The sequence below is a fragment of the Cryptomeria japonica genome, chromosome 6 (assembly GCF_030272615.1).
Source record: "Cryptomeria japonica chromosome 6, Sugi_1.0, whole genome shotgun sequence".
NCBI lineage: Eukaryota > Viridiplantae > Streptophyta > Pinopsida > Cupressales > Cupressaceae > Cryptomeria > Cryptomeria japonica.
In genome coordinates this window covers 321,573,748-321,595,818 of record NC_081410.1, presented here as the reverse complement: position 1 = coordinate 321,595,818, position 22,071 = coordinate 321,573,748, and positions in this window count along the sequence as shown.

Below are 22,071 nucleotides of genomic sequence, written 5' to 3'. Positions count from 1 at the left end.
TATTCCTAATTAGTTTCATTCATAGGAAAACAAATTTTCATACATGAGAAATTAATTTATTCACAACAAGATTTACTCATAGGAGAGAAAAGAATAAAACAAGAAGCATGATTCAATTAAAAGAGGAGAACCTAGATACTTGAAGCTTGATGTAGAATCCCCTCTGATTTCTTCAACTAGCATCCCTTGATCCTTATTTGCAACTTTTCTTTGAATTTCTTCAAAAACAACTACTTAACAATCCTACAATGAAATGTGACTACCAGAAAAAAAAACTACTACTTGAGAAAACTTTTCTTCAATAAAAATAATCCATCCCCTCTTTTGAAAACTTGCATACAATGTATAGGAAAACCCCTTAATTCCACTATCTAGAGAAATTAATTGAGAATGAGATTCTTTTTCCAATATTGGATCCATGCAAATTTGATTAATATCCTAGTGTGGGAGTTACATGCAAGGGAATTAAAGAATGAAGATTCCTCTAGAAGCTTCTAATTTCTCCTACAACATGTGCCATAACTGGAAATGGGAAAAATAAATAATGCCTATTTAAATTATATTCTCCACGTGTGTATGTGGGTCCATTATTTAACCTTTTATAATATTTATTCAACCATATTCAATAGCTCAACCACAAAAAGATATAATAGTAATTGTATCAAATCAAAAGTGATAAAGGAGGGTTGTGACATCCTCCCCCCCTTAAATTGTACATCGTCCCGATGCACTTATTGAATGTATCCATAATAGAGTCTATAGTTCATGATTAGTTTAAAACAAAAAAGGAAACAACTGTTGCATTTCCCTAGTATCTTCCCATGTGGCATTCTTTTCATCATACTGATTCCATTGTACTTTGCATTGATCAACCTCTCTATTGTGCAATTGGTACTGGTGCCTCTCCAAGATTCTGAATGGTTGTAACATTATTCCCCCCATTTTCTGGACCTATAGAGCATCCCAATTCAATATTTGTCTCATCAGGTACATACTTTTTAAGAAGAGATACATGGAAGAAATCATGGATTCGGCTCAGCTGGGGAGGTAAGGCCAACCGGTATACAACTGGATTAATCATTTCCAATATCTCACAAGGCCCAACATAACAAGGTGCAAGCTTAGCCTTTTTCCCAAACCTTATGGAACTCTTGTGTGGCCTAACCCTTAGGAAGACTTTCTCTCCCACCTCAAACTCCCTTGGTGTCTTGTTCTTGTTTGCATAATTTTTCTGCCTATCTGAGGCTTCCTTCAATCTTTGCCTAATTTCCTTAGTTTTCCTTTCCATTTCCTTCAACATATCGGGTCTAACAATTACTCTATCTTCAAGACTATCCCAACTCAAAGGTGTTCAACATGGCCTACCATACAATGCTTCAAAAGGTGCCATTGTTTGATATGTATTATTGTAAGCAAACTCTACCAGAGGTAGGTAATCTTCCCATTTCTTCTATTGGTCCATGCAGTACATGCAAAGTAGGTCTTCCAAAATTTGATTTGTCCTCTCTATTTGACCATCAATTTTAGGATGGTATGCAGTACTAAAATTTAGTTGAGTTCCCAGAGCTGAAGAGTTATCCAAAACCTTGAAGTGAATCTAGCATCTCTATCTGATATGATTTTCTCTGGCATTCCATGCAACCTAAATATTTCCTTAACAAAGAGCCTTGCCAAGGTAGGTGCTTCATCCATCAGATTCCCTAGTATAAAGTGTACCACCTTAGTGAGTTTGTCAATTACTACCATTATTGTATCATGCCTAGAAGGTGACATGGGAAACCCTTGCACAAAATCCATGCTAATAACTTGCCAATTGTGTTGAGGTACATCATGTAACTGTAATAATCTAGCTGGATGTCTATGCTCTGCCTTTACCCTTTGACACTCCAAACATTTAGCCATATACTTGACTATGTCATTCTTCATCCCTTACCAAAATTATAGCTTCTTTAGATCTGCATAAAGTTTGTTAACCCCTGGGTGCCCTGAGTAAGGGGTATTATGAGCCTCTGATAGGACTACCTTCCTTAAGTCCCCTAAACTAGGATTATAGATTCTATTATTGTATCTGAGCAACCCATCTTCATCTAATGTATACCCTTCAACCTTAGGATCTGTTGGATCATATTCTAAAGTCAATTTGACTTGCTCATACCATGGGTCATGTCCCTGCTCATCCATTACTTGCCTTTTGAAAGAAGTTTTGAATGTTGCTATAGTCATCAAGTGTCTCCTCCTACTTAAAGCATCTGCCACCCTATTTTCCTTCCCCTTAATATATTCAATTTCAAAATCATATTCACTTAGAAACTCTAACTACCTTGTTTGTCTAGCATTTAAGTGGGGTTGGGTAAAGATGTACGTTAGTCCTTGGTTATCTGACTTTAACTCAAAGGGCTTCCCTAGTAAGAAGTGTCTCCATTTCTATAGGGCATGCACATTCGCTCCTAACTCTAAGTCATGGGGTGCATAATTAACTTCATGAGTCTTCACCTTCCTGGATTCATAAGCTACTACCCCTTCATCTTGGATAAGTACTCCTCCTAAACCTTCAATAGAAGCATCAGTTACAACTGTGAAGTGTCCAATTGGATTTGGTACTTTTAAAATGGGTGCTGAAGTTAGTTTTCCCTTCAAGATTTGAAATGCCTTATCACTTTGCTCTGTCCACACAAGCCTTTTACCCTTCCTCTGCAATGAGGTGATGGGGTTTTATATCTTAGAGAATCTTTCCACAAACCTCCTATAGTACCCTGCTAGCCCCATAAAGCTTCTTACCTCTAAAATGTTTTTAGGGATCGACCATTCTACTATTGCCTTTATCTTATCTGGATCAACTGCTATTCCTTCCTTTGATATTATATGCCCAAGGTAGTGAATCTTTTCCTTGAAGAAGGCACATTTTGACAGTTTCCCATATAACTTATGTTCCCTCAACCTTTGCAAAACCATTTGTAGGTGTACTAAATGTTCCTTCTAATTCCTAGAGTAAATAAAGATGTCATCCAGAAATACCAAAATAAATTTGTCCAAGTAGTCATGGAGTACACTACTCATTAGGTTCATAAATGCAGCTGGGGCATTGGTTACACCAAAAGGTACTACTATGAATCAAGAAAATTGCTGCTCCTTTCATTTGGTCAAAAAGATCCTCTATTCAAGGTAAGGGGTACCTATTCTTTATTGTGACCTTGTTCAACATCCTATAGTCGATGCATAGTCTTAAGGTTCCATCCTTCTTCTTAACGAATAAGACTCATGCTCCCCATGGTGATACACATGGCCTTATTAATCCCTTAGCTAAGAGTTCCTCTAATTGCATTTTGAGTTCTTGTAATTCAGTTGTGTTCATTCAGTAAGGTGCCCTTGATACTGGTTCAGCTCCTGGTAGTAAATCGATAGAAAATTCAAACTTTCTTTTAGGGGGTAAGCTTGGTAGTTCTTCTAGAAATACATCCTTGAATTTTCATAAGAAAGGGGTATTTTCAAAGGTTGGGGTATTTCCTTCTTCTCCTTCATCAATTCCAACCATATAGATTAGGCCTCCTCTTCTTCTTTCCTTCTTTAATTGCATGGTTGATATGGTTTCTATGTTAATGGGGTTAAACTTTCCTTGAATTTTGACCCTTTTCCCCCCATCATCCAAACATTCAACAACTTTGTTATAGCAATCTACATTATCTTGATGATCTATTAACCAACTCATTCCAATAATTACATCATATAATCATAGGGGTGCCACATAAAGATCTACCCTTGTTTCAAACTCAAGAAATTGTACCCTTGCCCTCGACAAACACTTAGTTACTTCCCTAGTTGCCTTATCCCCATATTTAACTGTCCATGATGACTCCATTTGATTAACTTTTAATGCATATTTTCTTATTAATTCAGGTGAGATGAAACATTCAGATGACCTAGTGTCAATTAGAATTGAAATTGGTTGTTCAAATAGTGTACCTATAGTTTCCACGGGAACATTTTAGAATCTTGCTCTTCGGTTCCTAATTGATGCATGAATCCTATGTTGAGGCCCTTGTTGTGGTTGATTGTCCCTAATATGGCCTTGCACCTTGGGATATTCTCTAGCAAAATGGTTTCCCCCACACATAAAACATCCACCTGGAGGACCCCTCCTGCATTGATTCCTAGGGGGCTCATTCCTTGTTTTATTGGCCCTGGGTGGATAATTTATCCTGTTGTGCTGGTCATTCCTATTATAATTTCCCCTATTATTGTTATTATTTCCATTCCTCTGATATTGATTAGGGGGTGGCCTTCTTTCGAAAGAATTATTCCTTTGACTTTTGTTGAAGTTAGTGTTCCCCTTGAATTCCTGCTTCCTTTTAAATGAGTGGTTCCCATTATAGTTATGCCTTGCTGCTGTTAGGGCTTGAATCTTTCTCTCCTACCTTAGGGACTTTTCAAGTACTTCATTCATATTTTTAGGTCCATGCATGTCAACCTCTACCCCTATGTTGGTATTTAGTCCCAAAATGAACTTCCTCGCTTGACCTTCTTCATTTTTCTAGTACATAGGTATGTACTTAAGCAATTTGGAAAACTTATCCCAATATTGTTGGACTGATAGGGGCCCTTGTTGTAGATTATGGAACTCATTCACCTTCTCATCAAAGAAAAATTATGGGAGCCACCTTTTATGGAAGTGGTGAACAAATTGATCCCATGTGATCGTATCCCTGCTATACCCATTTTTCTCCTTTGTGTTGGTCCACCAACTAGCTGCCTCCCCTATGAGTTGATAGGAACCCCATAAGGCCTTGGTTGTTTCGCTAAAATCCCTTAGTTCAAAATAATTTTCCAATTCATTTAACAACTATGGTAGCTCTTAAGCAAAGGCTCAAGATGACCTATTGCTTGTGGCCTAAAACAACTAGATCCTAATACCTATCATAAGCGTCACCCTTGACCCAATTGTCAATCGTCAACAACTCTTTCGAGATTAAGTCAAATTTATAAAATCATGTCACTCAATCAACCCTAAAGGGGTTTACTATGGTTTAACATAGCGGGTGTAAAATCATTTAAGGATTATCTTATTAGATTATCGATCCAAGGGGGATTACCTGCCCCTTGGATTTTAACTTCCAAGTGTCACTTATGACTCCCTGACAATTTATAGGGATGATGCCATAGATGTCGTTGATGCAGCTTTATTAGGCATTAAGTGTAGTAGTTCAACATGATGGCATTACCCGTAAGCGTGACCCAGAGGTATCGTAAATACCGAAGGCTGCTAGGTTTTTGTTTTCCAATTCTGTTTGTTTAGTTTTCTAACTAAGAGGCTATGAAAACTTTTAATTAGCATCATGCTTGAAACAATTATGAAATGAATGTGCATAATTAGACATTGCAAAGCTTAATTAATTGAAATAACTACTTCTATGGGATTCATGAACCACTTGAAAAAAAATACCATCCTTCTACAACTAAATTATTTAATATTCAAAACTTGAAATATAACTTGCACAATAATGCCAATTATGAAACTCGCATATTGATAATTAAACATGTAACTTGCATGAAGATGATGAAAATGTAACTTGCTCATCAATAAATGCAAATAATGTATAAGTAATTCGCATGATGCAAGAATAGTGTAATTTGCATGCAAGATTAAGCAATGTTTATTTCTATCACGAGAATAATTAATTATAGAGTCACTAGTTCAAAATAAGCAATTAGTTTAGACATTAGACAAATTTTGGATCAATCATAATAATATAAATTAATTGTTTTTAATGAATCTAAAATACCTACTAAGTAACCCAATAAATCTCAAATATATTGAAAGATTCCAATTATAAAATTAGATATACTTTAATTTACAATTATAAATTTACTAAACAATGGTCCAAGTTATTTATAAATTTATCTAAGTTTAACTTTACTAAACTTAAATTTAAATTAAAGAAAATATTAACAAATTCCAATTTGCAAATTAATATGTAAAAAAGTCTAAATTAAGAAAAGAAAAGAAAATTGATACGAAAATAAGCTTTTATTGCCAAGTGGGGAGTGGGGGCCACGGGTCCCATCACCACTGCGGACCTGCAGGTGCAGGCCCGCAATGATGAGGGGACAACTGTGGGCCCCTCCACTCCCTCTGCGGCCATTGTTCTAACAATGACTGCAGGGGTAGTGGAGAGTACCACTCCCCGACAGTTATATTAACTCCCCCTCCCCCCCCTACGTTGACCATTTAATTTATTTAATACAAAAAAATATTTTTTGAAAACTACTTTATTTTATTTTATATTTTTTTTAATCATATAAATTTAATATTGCTTTATATATATATATATACGGTTTTATTCCAGTTCTATTAACAATTTAAGAGGGGTATATATAAAAATATAATTATAAAAATAAAATAAGAATCTACTCACAGGTATGAGAGATAATAGAAAACATTGTTTCAGATGATTTCACAGGAGCACAAAAAAAAAAACATTATACTTGAAATTGAGGCAAGCAAATATAGCAGAGAGGAGATTTTATAAAATTTCTCTCATGACAGCCATGTTCACGTACAGAGAGGAATGAATTAATTAAAGGTTTTTAAGAGGTCAAATCAATATTAAGAGAAGGAAAAAGAAATGGATTTACTCTCAGGATTTAAATAATTTTGGGTACACATGAACATATTTAAAATCAAAGGAGGAGATTTTCATTTGAATGATTTTCACATGAAGAACACAAGATTCTTCCATCAGGAAAATATGAGAATTTTTATTTATTTATTTTTATTCGCAGTAAGATTTACTCCTAGGAAAGAAAAGAAATCAAGAAAACAAGATCTGTAATTTATCTTTCTTCCCAATAAGTTTTATTCATAGGAAAACAAAATTTCTTGTTCACAGCAAGATTTTCTCACAGGAAAAAAAAAACAAAAAAAAAACAAAAAAACAAAAAACGAGATTTGAAATTAATCTTTATTCCCAATAAGTTTCATTCATAGAGAAATTAATTTATTCATTCTTATTCACAACAAGATTTACTCACAGGAAAGATAATAAAACAAGAAAACAAGATTGAAAATTAATCTTTATTCCCAATAAGTTTCATTCACAAGAAAACAAGATTTCATACATGAGAAATTAATTTATTCACAACAAGATTTACTCATAGGAAAGAAAAGAATAAAACAAGATAACAAGATTTGAAATTAATCTTTATTCCTAATTAGTTTCATTCACAGGAAAATAAAATTTCATACATGAGAAATTAATTTATTCACAGCAAGATTTACTCATAGGAGAGAAAAGAATAAAACAAGAAGCATGATTCAATTAAAAGAGGAGAACCTAGATACTTGAAGCTTGATGTAGAATCCCCTCTAAATTATTCAACTAGCGTCCCTTGATCCTTATTTGCAACTTTTCTTTGAATTTCTTCAAAAATAACTACTTAACAATCCTACAATGAAATGTGACTACCAGAAAAAAAAACTACTACTTGAGTAAACTTTTCTTCAATAAAAATAATCAATCCCCTCTTTTGAAAACTTGCATACAATATATAGGAAAAACCCCTTAATTCCACTATCTAGAGAAATTAATTGAGAATGAGATTCTTTTTCCAATATTGGATCCATGCAAAGTTGATTAATATCCTAGTGGGGGAGTTACATGCAAGGGAATTAAAGAATGAAGATTCCTCTAGAAGCTTCTAATTTCTCCTACAACATGTGCCATAATTGGAAATGGGAAAAATAAATAATGCCTATTTAAATTATATTCTCCAAGTGTGTATGTGGGTCCATTATTTAACCTTTTATAATATTTATTCAACCATATTCAATAACTCAACCACAAAAAGATATAATAGTAATTGTATCAAATCAAAACTGATAAAGGAGGGTTGTGACATTTGGATACCATAAACCATTTTCCACAATCCCATTTAGATATCTGAATATCCTCTTAACAATAGTGACATGACTCGCCTTTGGATTAACCTGATATCTAGCATCCATACACACAACATGCATAATGTTAGGTCTAGTCTGAGTAAGATATAGCAGTCCACCAACCATATATCATTACAAACTCTGATTAGCTTTTGGGGATTCATCATTTTTAGAAAATTTATAACCATTCACCATATGAGTTCCAATCGGTTTGGAATCATCTAGTCCAAACTTATTCAACAGTTCTTTCACATACTTAGTTTGAGATATGATTATACCTTTTCCTTTCTGTACAATTTGTAAAACCAAGAAAAAATTCATCTCACCAATCATAGACATCTCAAATTCTTTTTGCATATCACTTCCAAACTTCACACTCATATCATTACCACCACCAAAGATAATGTCATCAACAAAGACTTCAACAATCAAAATGTTATCATTTTCAATCTTAAAGTACAAATTACTATCAACAACACCTTTAGACAATCTCAATTTCAACAAGTATTTGTTTAATCTAGCATACCAAGCTCTAGGAGCTTATTTCAATCCATAAAGTGATTTCTACAACTTGCATAGCATGTCTCCATCATCCGACAGTGAAAATCCATTAGGTTGCTCAATGTAAACTTCTTCCTCTAGATCACCATTCAAAAATGCAGATTTGACATCCATCTGATATACCTTGAAATCTTTATAAGCAACATAAGTAAGTAACAATCTAACAGCTTCAGTTATGGAAATCGGAGTAAATATTTATTCATAATCAATTCCTTCTTGTTGTGAATATCCTTTGAAGACTAGTCTAGCTTTATTTCTGACTACTTCACCGACTTCATTCAATTTGATTTTGAATACCCATTTAGTACCAATAACATTTTTATCCTTAGGTCTAGGCACAAGTTCCCAAGTGCTATTCTTTTCAATCTGATGTAGCTCTTCTTCCATGGATCTTATCCAGTTATCATCTTTATAGGCTTTAGCAACTTCTTTAGGTTCAACTTTAGAAAGAAAACATAATTCTTTTGCAGCAAAGCTTCTTCTAGTCATCACACCTTTATTCTTATCACCAATAATCTAATTCTCTAAATGATTCAATTTTGCATACCTTGGAGTCTTATGTTTGTTCTGATCTTCAGGTTCCTGCACATCATCACTAGTAGCAACAACATCTAGAATAACAATTTCTTCTGAATCATTTTGCTTAGGCTCTTTAGGATGAATAGGAGCTAAAAGAACATGTTGACCATCATCATAAGATCTGATTTCCTTCCCAAGGTTCTCATCCACTTTCACATTTTCACTTTCAACTATCTTTCTCAGTCTCTTATTATAGCACCGGTAGGCCTTACTCTCTGTAGAATATCCCCAAAAGATACCTTCAACACTTCTAGCATCAAACTTTCCGTTATCTTCATCTCTCTTGATATAACATTTCCTACCAAAAAAATTGAAATATCTCATAGTAGGAACATGAGCAAACCAAATTTCATAAGGGGTCTTATCGATATCACCTTTGATATGAACTTTGTTAAATATATAGACAGTAGTGCTAATATCTTCTCTCTAGTAGACCTTCGGAATATTTCCTTCAATCAACATAGTTATTGTAGCATCCAAAATAGTACGATTATTTCTATCAACAACTCCATTCTACTATGAGGTTCTAGGGGTATATAGCCATCTTCTGATTCCATGCATCTCACAGAATGAATTGAACTCACCAGAACATAATTCTCCACCTCTATCAGATCTCAAACACTTCATCTTCAATCCAAACTCATTTTCAACTTTAGCTTTGAATAATTTAAATTTCTCAAATGCTTCTAATTTTTCCTTGAAAAAGACAACCCACATCATCCTCGAATAATTATCAATTAGTAGAATAAAGTATATATCATCCTGCACACTACTAAATTTTGTAGGTCCACACAGCTCAGTATGCACAAGATCTAGCAATCCACCAAATGTATATTGTTTTCTCTTGAAAGAAATCCTTGTTTTCTTACCCAACTGACATTCCTTACATACCAGATTAATAAGTTTAACAATATTAGGTAGATCTCTAACAACTTGCATAGAACTAATCTTGATCAATGAATCAAAGTTTACATGACACATCCTTCTATGCCACAACCAACTCTCATCTATCTTAGCAATCAAACAACTTTTCTCACCAACATTCAAATGAAAAATGTTACCTTTAGTCTTAGTTCCGGATGTAATCTCTATACTGAAGCCAATTCAAGATCTTGCGTTTACCATCCTTGAATTATAGATCATAACCCTTATCAACCATCTATCCAACACTCAAAAGATTATGCTTCAAACCTTCAACATACAAGATATCATCAATGTTATGCTTACCATCAAAAGAAATAAAACCTCTCCCATAGATTACATAGGCTTTGTCATCTCCATATATAACTATTCCACCATCATACCTTTTCATGCTTACAAATTTTCTTATATCACTGGTCATATGATGTGAACAACCACTGTCAATCACCCATTCATCCTTTTCTTCTACCATAGTAGCCAAATCTTTCTCCTCAATAGAGAAACTAGTGGAATCAATAGGTATAGGTCTATCTTCTTTAATGACAATAAACACAACTTCATCTCCTTATAATTCATCATCTATAACACCTTCATCTGTAGCATAATAACAGTTCTTCTGGTTCCTAAACTTTTGGTTATACTTATAAGGCTTATCATACTTCTCATGCTTGTCATATCTATCATTCCTATCATGCTTATCAAACTTATAATGTCTATCATACTTAGCCATTCTCTCCAGACATCTAGAAGCAAAATGTCCTATCTTATTACAAGAAAAATATTTCAAGGGCAACTTTCCATCATACTTATCGACACCTTTAGGCAATCTTCGGGCAATCAATGCTTCAAGCTCATCAATCTCTCTTTCTTTCTCTACTATTTCTCTTCTTTCTCTTTCATATCTGGATATTCTACACTCATTAGGATCATATTTCTTCTTACTTGATATAGATGTCGATGCATTAAATGTTGTCTCAGACTTTCCATGTGATTCTCCAAATTTGGTCAGCTCAAATGCAGCAAGTTTACCAACCAACACATCTCTTGTTAGTGTAGTCACACTCTAGATCTCATCAATAGTGGCAACCTTATGTTTATAAGTAGGAGAAAAAGATCTCAACACCTTGGAAACAATCTCATCTTCATCAATCTTTCCACCAACACATCTGATACCAAGGACAACTTCATTCACCTTAGCCATGTATGAATGTATGTTCTAATCATCTCCTGTCTTCAATGTCTCATACTTTCCTTTCAATCTCTACAACTTAGCAACTTTCACTTGACTATTACCTTCATACAGTATCTCAAGCTTCTCCTAGATCTCATGTATGGTCTAAAGTCCCATAACATTTGTCATTTCAGAATTAGTCCAGGCACTAAGCAATTCTTCCTTTCCTTTGATGTTATATTCTTCTTCCTTAACCTCATCAGGAGTGGATGGTCCATTCTGAGGAACAACATAGGCATTCTTAGTAATCTTCCAGTATTCCTCTCCAAGATATTTCAAGTGCACCTCCATCTAGCTCTTCCATATAGTATAGTTACTTCCATCAAATCTCAGACTGTCCTTTTTAAAAGGAATACCTTGAGCTGCCATCCCGGATCTCCTCAAGTGATTAAGCTTCTACCAGAGGATCTAGCTCTGATACCAATTACTAGTAGCAATTAGGAGGGAAGACTAAGATGGGGGTGTGAATCAATCTTCACTGGATCTGATAATTAAACTCCAAAACAAAACTGATAAACTACAGCTATGATTTGATAAGCAAATTAATAGCACAACACACAACACCAAGATTTTTGACATGGAAAACCCAGTTAAGGGAAAAACCATGGGGGAAACCTACCCATAGTAAGATGATACTCTATAGTAGTATGTGAAAATATTACAATGGAGAATGAACATGCATTCAGGCACACTACCTAGAGCTCAATGCTCAAAAGATATTTTCTCAAAAGGTTACAACCCTCAAGGAAGTCTCACTAACTTACAATATGATTCAGACTACAATCTAAAAGAAATAAATTGCAATGATAGCATCTACAATGCCTAATGATAGTTTTGGTTAAGCACAATTGTCTGGTCTGCAACACTAATCTCACCTCAACACTTCACTGAATGATTAACCTCTTGTTCACACATTCAACTTCCTCTGATAATGCAAACACAATACTGACACCAAAATTAAGTGAATAACTCACTTATATATACAATTCATCAACCTTGATTACAAGGTCAACTAAACCCTCAACCCTCAACTCCCAACTACAAAAAATGCATTACATGATACAAAGGTTGACCACTGGACCAATATTATTATTTAAATTACATAGCATGGACCTAATTCAAATTTCCAAATGATCACATCCACCGAAAATCACACCAAGATCAACCGCAACATGCTACACCGCTAGAAATGCAGCATCATGAAAAATCAATACTGGTTGACAAAAACCATCAAAAAACTTTCACAACAATCAATGTGGATCAACAAAACAAATAAGACACGACTAGGAAACACCAACAACTGCACCAACACCACTTATCAAATCTTGATCGATCAACATCTAGAAGCTCAAGAACACAACCAATCAACAATTGTCACGCACAAAGATAACTTGCGGAGCACAAAATCATGAACCATCTGAAATAAAGATACACAAGATCATCCCAAACAATATCCCAAAACCTCAACAAAAGATCTGATCAAACCGGAATATACCGGAGGAAATATCAGATTCAACAAAATGGTGTTCAACAAATCCAAACTACAAAACCGGATCAAAAAATCTTCCCAAACTCACCAGAATCAATCACAAAAATATGTTGACATCAATGACAACAACATATCCTAGTAGCAACAATGATCAACCAAATCCAACAATCTCCCCAACAATCCAACAGTTCTCACAATCATGCTCCATGGGTAATATTGCTTGCTAGGTTCTTTGATCAACATAATCTCTACAAAGATATTTGGGACCACTAGATTCCCAAAATTGAGATTCCAAGGGTTTGATACCGAGACTGTCTTGTCCCTATTTCCATAGAAATAGTAAAATGTGTCCCACCCTCTCTCATTGGTAATTTCATCTCTATATTAGGAGTTGTGATCAGAGAATATAGTCTTGAAAGTCTCATGTATATTTGAGCCCTTGATCAATTCTAAGAGGTCCTGATGCAAACCTCTTGTATCCCTTTTCTTTCTTTGCTCCATCTCTCCCAATTTTTCCTCTACCTCCTTAGCAACCTCATTTTCTATTTTAGCAGGGACTAATGGAGTTGGGGCCTATGTAGGTTGCTTCTATTGAGCAGGGGAATTCTCTTATGCAACAAGATCCTATTCAGAGTATTGGGCAACTAAACATGTGGCTTTTTTGGTAGGGGGCCTTCTTTTTTTTGGTTTGGAAGCCTCCTCCTGTGGGTTTGATTATATAGATTAAGGGTTCTCTTTGTTAGGAGGATCATTGACACATCATGTTGTAGTTGATTTATTAATGGGGGCCTTTCTTCTCTTTGGTGTTGGCTTCTTGACCTATGGGGTGGGGATTTCACCGAATAATGACTCACTATCTGAGATAACTACATCTATTCCCTAGGCTATATTTAATGTCACTACTTACTAGCAACATATTAACTTCATATCCATATCATGTATTAAATAACATACATTCCATTTAAGATCTATTTATTACTTTATAGATATGATATTATGATCTATCAATGCATATCTCCATAAACTCTATATCCTAAGTTCATTTTTAAGCACCAACTCAAATGTTCCTAATACCATATCACTCCATTTACCTATGCATGGATATGAATCAAATACTATTCTATTTTCTCAAAATAAAGCATCCTACCATTACTCATTATGAATCATATGATACAACAAGATTACACTAGTACTCAACATTCACTTCTCTAATTCATCTTAAGATCTCAATCCTATACATAATACACATTTCTAAAATATGATCCATATGATAGTACATCATCTTATTTTCATTACAAGTTCATAGTCTTACATCAACAAATCCTATGACAAGAGATCATGATACAAGTAGATAGTCTTATTACATTACAATGCCATCATGAATGCATTACATAATCTTTTACATAAAAAATAAGCTACAAGTCCTTTCGTATAATGAAGAATCATAGAGTCCAAAGCCATGCACGCTAACACCAATGAAGAATATTCCAATGGAAGAAGGCATCAACTACCCAACCATGTAGAACCAAATAGGAACCACTCCCCGTGCTAGGATCTGACATGGAGTTCCAACTCACACTCGAGACCTAGGTTGAGACCTAACAACCAAGGGAACTAATATAACAACCACTAGATGAAAATTGCAATAATGAATCACATCACAATACAAGGGTAAGGTAAATCTAATTATAAACATAAGACCTCCAGAGGCTTCACAACAACTTGATGCTTAAGGAACTAGGACTTATGTGTAGGGAAAGAGTGTCATCACATTCTATCAATAGATATCCAATAACTTCATCCCAACATCCATGATACACATATGAAACTGTCTCAACCTTTGAGGAAATCAAGGGAGTTAGGTCTATTTGGTTACTAGTGTTGGCTTGATGATAATTTTTATAATAGATGACTTTATGTGTTGTCAGTGATGGCACATATATACACACACATATGTTCACATTGTCATAGTCATCTTAGTCAAGACAAACTGGTACTACTCCTAAGTCTTTGTATTGAAAACCGGTATCATTTGTATAGAGAAGTCTAACCAGTTTGAAGGTGTCTAATCAGTATATGTAGACAACTAGTATATGCAAGAATGACATTGGTTTTGGTCATTTTCACTGACACCAGCCTAGAGATACTATGAAGATCTAGAAAGAGTCAAATGGAGGACAATCGGTCTATGAGTTGGAAGAGGTTAACTCTTAACTGGTATCGATGTTCCAACCGGAATCACTATTTGTGTGATGAGTTATCACTGGTCGTGATGAGTTATTCCTAACCAACAAAATTGGCGGTAATCTATGATGTGTTATGTAAGATTATCCAGATACACTGCACCTAGGAAATTGTGATGAGGTTTTTGAGCCAACATGAAATCTAATGTCTATAAAATGACATTGTGATGAACTATTTTCATGATGCGAGATACAAGTGATGAGTTGATATGATTTACTAAAGGATTTGCAGAGTATGTCAGTGATGCAACATTGAGTGAGAAGAAGAGGATCTATAGAAGAAAGATGTGCTATTTTTAGATCACACCACCTGTTGTTTTCTAATCACTACAACAGTCAAATCCCCTAATCGGGTAAGCTCTAACAAGCTTCATTGTACAAATCCTTTAACCATGTGATCCATTAGTTTGGGTTTAAATCCTCTACCAAGGTTACTCCTAACAGGGTACTACCTTTAACCAGGTATAGCTCCTAACAGGGCTTTGGGATCTTTAATAGGATTTGCTCCTAGCAGAGAACTTTGTATACCTTAACCGATCAGTTACCTATTACTGTAGATAGTTAACTTGTGAGTCCCATCTCACCATGGTTTTTCCTAGTTGGGTTTTCCATGTATAAACACTTGTTTTATGGTGTATGTTTTACTTGTTGTGGATGCTTTAATATCACTTTGGATTGCATGCATAGTTTTAAGTAAACTAGTTAATTGCTTTTACCGGTCTGTGTTTAAAGTGGTATTGTTTTTGTTGTCACTGATTCACCCCCCCTCTTAGTGCATTATAAGTATATCAATTGGTATCAGAGCTTAACTTCCTTAAGGCTTAATCTCTTGGAAGGAAACCCTAAATCAAATATGGGGGACATGTGTTATAGAGAGATGGCTAGAGTGCTTGATGCAACCAACGAAAAACTTGAAATCCTGAGAGGTAGATTTAAAGCTTCACAAGTTAAGAGGAGAGAATTGACTGAGCAACTATTGGAGATCTCTAACAATAGTTCTTCAAATGAAGCCAACATTGATGCACTGGCTGAAGAAGTGGAAAAATTGAATGCTGAAAAGCTAAATCTAAGGAGAGAACTAGAATCCCTAACAATTTGTATGAGACAAGAACTTGAAGCAAGGAGGGCAGATGAAGACCTAATCAAAGAGAGAGATCATGTGATTTCCAAGATCAAATAGGAGAATGCAACTTTGCATGAACATTGGCATGATGAGAAGAAAGAGAAAGAAGCTTTACAACTAGATCTTGAAATGGAAATGTCTCTAAGAGAGACTGACAAAACATAATGAAGATATTACCAAAGAGATTACTAAGGCTAATGGGAAGCTTGAAAAATTCAATAAAAGTTCTTCTATGCTAGATGAGTAGATCCAATATCAGAGAATGAAAGGTGACACATCTGGACTAGGTTTCAATACATCTGAGAAAGGAGAATCTTCTGGTACCAAGAGAAACATGCACAAAGGTAAAACTGCTCCTAAGGATTGTTAGGATTAATGATAGTCCCAAAGATAATGAGAGGAGGGTGTGAATTAGTATCTAACTGGTTAACATAATATTTAACCTTATTAAGTATTTTGCATTCCAAAATAGTGTACCGGTAAACAAGAATTAATGAAGTAAATAGGAACAATAAAGACAGCATAGAAAACACACCATAGCACAAGATGTTTAACGAGGAAACCTAGTGTGGGAAAAACCTCAGTGGGATTTGTGACCCACAATATTCACTCACTGGCCAATGAATGGATATTACTATAATTGAGGGGCTTGTACATGTAGGAAGGCCAACTTCCTAGAGCTCATTGCTCAATCTACAAAATGGAAGTCTCTCTGACTTACAAAATGGATTATGAAAATCCAATATAATGTACTACTACAATTCAGCATCTGCTATGCCAGATTCAGTATCGGTTTAAGCTCATACTATAACCATAAACCTTATACAAAATCTGCCTTAATATTTGCTCATCACTTCTACCATATCCGTCATATGTCCATTTCATATCAAAATGATTTACAAGATCTCATACATATATGAGTCTTATTACAATATGCCATGTTGGCTTTATAAAAGATATTTACAATTAAATACAATAAACAAAAGTTTGTTCTTGTCGGCTAGGGTGCCAGTATACATTGTTGTCATTGCTAGTGAAGTGTCTGCCAGTGCCGGTGCCTGCCGATGGTTTACTAGATGAATGCCAAGTGGCTGCTTGAAGGTTTCCAGTAGGTTTCCATCAATGACAACACCATCATTTCTCACTAGAGTGTAGAATGCCAACAAGGATAACAAGCCTACCGGTAAGAAAGCTTTCAAACCTGTTTGCTTTATCTATCACAAACCTAGACATATTGCTAATGTGTGTAGAAGAAGACCTATTGAGAACACATACTATAATCCTAATGCTAGATATGTGTGTAGAAGATTAGAAGTTCATTGCTACACATGCAACATGTATGGACATAGATCAGTTGAATGCAGATATAGAGTGAATAATCCAACACCTCACATGAATCCAAGACCTATCAGTGACTGGAGAAGGACCTAAGACAACTGGGGAAACATGAACTGGAAGAAACCCTATGTCAACCGGTTCAATCCATATGAAATGGAGAAGGTAAAAAATGTGATTTGTACAATCTGCAATAATTATGGACATGTGGCTATGAACCATAGAAGGAGAACTGGAAGAGGTAATGCAGGACCTTGGAGATCATCTAGGATGGCCTTCTATCATTGTCACAAACCAAGACACATGGCCAAGTTCTATAGAACCAGAAAGAACAAACTAGCTAACCACTCTAAAGATCAAAAAGGTAAGCAAAAGGTCGATGTTGAGGAAACCAGAGCTGAGATGAAGAGAATCCAGAAGAAGAAAAGTGAGGACAAGCCAACAGAAGAATCTAACCCACCACCTAGTGTGGAGAATCCTACACCAGTGAACTAAAGATTTTCAACAAGCCTAAGGGCAGCATAGTGGTAAATCTACTTCCAAACCCCTTAAAGAGTGTATGGTAAGAGATTTTTTCATTTCGAGTTGTATTATGAGAGTTCTTGATATTATTATCTATCAATTTTCTAAAGGATTACCAACCAGTTGTATACCTATCAGTATAGGTGAGTTTGTTAAGTGGTATATTAGGGTTTATTATCGGATTGGTTGTGCAATTAATGAAGTGGGTAAGTTTATAAAAGAAAGTTTTACTAAGTTACTTTTACCCTAATTTCATTTGAAGAAGAGTTTTTGAGCACCTGCAGAGCGAAAAAGAGAATTGTTAGCTGATTGTGAACGGATTTGTGTTGCAGACCAAAAGTTGAATCAGATTCAAAGATAAGAGAAGGTGAAATTGGTGTGCATTCAAAAGATCAACCAGAAACCCTACCAGCACGAAGGGAATAAGGTATTCTTTTGTTAATCTCTCTCAAATCAAGATTATCTAGAATGGCATCATCATCTACACAAGCAGAGAGACTTATGATTACTACTGAAGCTATGGAGTCTATGGAATCAAATAAAATAGAATCATATAATGCATTGTCTCAAGTTTCTGATGGTGTTATTATCATAGGTGATTTATCCAGTTATATATATTGTAAAATTGAGGATCTAGGATCACTGTCAATCTATTCACAACTCAAATCTTTGTGTGATAAAAGTGGGAAAATCAAACCCGAATACATTAGGGTTTATGAAAAGGGTTTTCACAATGCGGCATATTAACTTGAAGATTTTGATGAAGAGCATGTTAGGATAATACTTAGTCCTGTGCATGAGAGAATATGTATTTTGATAGGTCACACACAATCACAAAGGAAGCAATTCATGCAGTGATTGGTTTTTGGCAAACTGGTGAAGTACCAAAACTAAGGACAATTTCAAAAGATATTGTGATTGCACTGACTCAAACCAGCATTGATGGTCATGTGATATCGATCAACAACATTGCAAATCAAGCAGTTAGATTTGCAACTATGGTCATTCATTATAGGATATTCCATTCCAACAGGATGAACAATGTGCCATCTATTGTTGTGCATGCAGCTTACAAGATGATTGTAGAGAATGTAGATTATGACTTATTCGAGGCAATGAGGAGCTAATTGATGTTGAACCTAAAATAAATTAAGAATGACAATAGTCAAAAGTTCAAATATGGTCAACTGTTGATTGGTGTATTCTTCTATTTTCAGAATTTCCTACCAGGAATTGGTGACATTCAATGGTCGAAGGACATACCGGTTATAGCTCAAATCAAGAACAATATTAAGGCTATGAAGAACACATTTCCTATTGCCATGAATAGATATTTTAATGAGTTTCAAAAGAAGATGAGCATGAGGTTAAGACTACCTGATAAAGTGGTGAAACACTTTGAAAAAGACATTTGTTTCACAGTAACCACCGACTTTTTCCTTATGGAGGCCACTGAACCTAGGGAAGAAGAGATGGAAGAAATGAGTTATGAAGTCAACTATGACTTATTAATTGGTTATGCTAGCAACCTTTTGGCATCTCCTAAGGATAAGGAGAAGAAAAGACCAAGAACTTACCAGGAAAGGATTGCACTTGCTCAACCCAGTAGTGCCAAAGAGAAAAAGAAGAAAGTTGAGCAAGAACATTCAGTGACCATCGGTACTAGGATAACAAGAATTATTCAAGTCAAAAAGGAACCAATACCCAAAGTATATGCAAAGAAGCAGACTGCAACAAAGAAGAGAGGTAGGAATCTCATTCTTCAAGCAGAATCTGAGGATACTGACACTAAAGAGGAACCAAAGAAGATGAAATTGATTGGTAAGAAAGCTAAACCAGTAGGAGACATTTAGAAGCGAAGTAATCCTATTAATGTTACATCATACAAACCTATAAATGATTTTGAGAGGACATTAAAAACATTACGGAGGAAACATTTTGATAATGTGAAAGAGTATTTTGATTCATTTTGTAGTGTCCACCCTTGAATTGACTTGTTTTGACTAGAGTTGACTTTTAATTCATGCATTATAGACATTATTGGGAATATGCTATTTCAAATGATTTATATGATGTTGATACTCTCATTATTGATCACGTGATTTATTAGACACTATATACTTATTATGTGATTGATTATCAAAAGACTATATTGATCATGTGATTTGAGGAGCATAAGTATTGATGGATTTTACATGTTGTACTATAATCATGAATTATACTAATCATGCACTTGATGATGTTTTTATGTACTGGCCATATTTAATGATTATCTATGACGAGCTGAGCTTATGGTGTGTTTGATTGTTGTATGATTGTCTTCAGGATAGAGACAATGCCACATCACTCATTGTGAGCGGGATGTGTTGTTGCGATTCTCTAACCCTTCTCTGTTATAATATATATATGCATATATCATATCATTGCTTTGTGGATGTAGGATTTGCAGGTACCAGACACCGACTCCACCTAGCTCCACAGGTCTGAGCGTGTCTTTAAATCTCAATGGTATGTGGTTCGGAGTTGACACAGGATCCCCTCACATACTCTAGGTCTAAGTTGCTCACTGTGAGTCGTCAACGTCTTGGCGCAAGTCGCCATGTCAGTTAGTAAGCTTAGTTTCTTCCGTGTTGTGAGTATGTTGGTATTGGTTGGTTAATTCCTTTATGTCAAGAGTGATTATTTGATTATTGATACGACATTAAATAGTTAATAATGTTTATTTTAATTATTTTGATTAATAGTGATTTGATTACCTAGTTATCTAATGTTTAATTTAATTTATTGGATCCTTGCCTTTTGGGTATTTAATTACTTGATATTTAATGTTTATTTATTTTAATGATGATTTGATATTTATTGTTTATCTTATGTTGTGGTTTTATATTTATTTGTGATTTGACCTTTTATTGGCATTTAATTGTTTATTTATTTAATCGCCTATGGTTTAATATTTATTTGGTATTTAATGTTTATCTGGTTCTTTAATTCATTAATGAGCCTTTGGATTATTTAATTTAATTTTCCCATTTGATTTATTTAATTATGGCTCATGTTTTATTTATTAGTTTGGCTTTTATGTTTAGTGAGTTGTATAAATGCACTTTAAAATAAAATAATAGAACATTCCCACCTAATTGTAAAAAGCATGATTTATATTTATCTTACCCACCCTCTTCTCTTATTGGTTGAATTTGAAAAGGGAGGTAAAATTATATTATATGGTGTGGTTGGTAAAATATGTTATAAATTGGAATATTTTGATTGGCTGTTGTGGAGGCTAGGATTTTTGGTTATTGTTTGGCTTTTTTATTTTCATTCTCATGATGTGTTTCAGGCTGGCTTCTTCTTTGCAAAAATTTTCTCTACAAGATTTTCCTTTGGTTTTTGGCTTGGATTGTTGCGGGAGATTGTTGGTTTGGCTTTTGGATTTTGGGATCTCCTCTTCACTTCTTTCCATCACATGGGTTGCAGGTTGGAGATGTATTCTTCTTTTTGTATTTTGTTTTATAGTTTTCTTGTATGCTCTGTGTCTGCAGATTGAATGTGTGAACTTGGGGAGCTAAATCTATAGTTTGTATAGTGTGGAAGGAAATATGTGAATGCATAAATTTGTTGCAAGGCTTTATTCTATAGTTTATGGGAGATATTTATATTTTTGAGATTGTTGAGAGTCTCCTGTTGTCTTTCTGAGCTCGTGTCATAAATGGAGTTTTGATTGAATCTTGGTTTTTAAGTTTTTATTATTTATTTCATTTATGCCCTTTAAATCTATTGTTCTGGGCAAATGTGTGTATATATTTTTCAAAGCTTAATGTTTTAAGTTTGATTTTTTTTATCTCTGTCAAAAGTTCTGTGTTTTTCTGGTCCTTTTATGTAGAAGCACTAATTTTGCATTTGCATTGCCCTTTCATGCATTTGCACTGTGTATTGTTGTATTTGCACTATCCTTTGGTGTATATGCATTGTCCTTTGTGTAAAAGCATTGTCTTTAACTGCACAGGTGCTAAACCGTTAACTTAGCACTAACCTGCAATGCATAAGTGCTAAAATTAAGTTCGAAAGCATTGTTCCGCATCACAAAAGCATTATTCTGCCTGGCTTTGGTGTTTTCACTATTTTTTCAGTCAGATT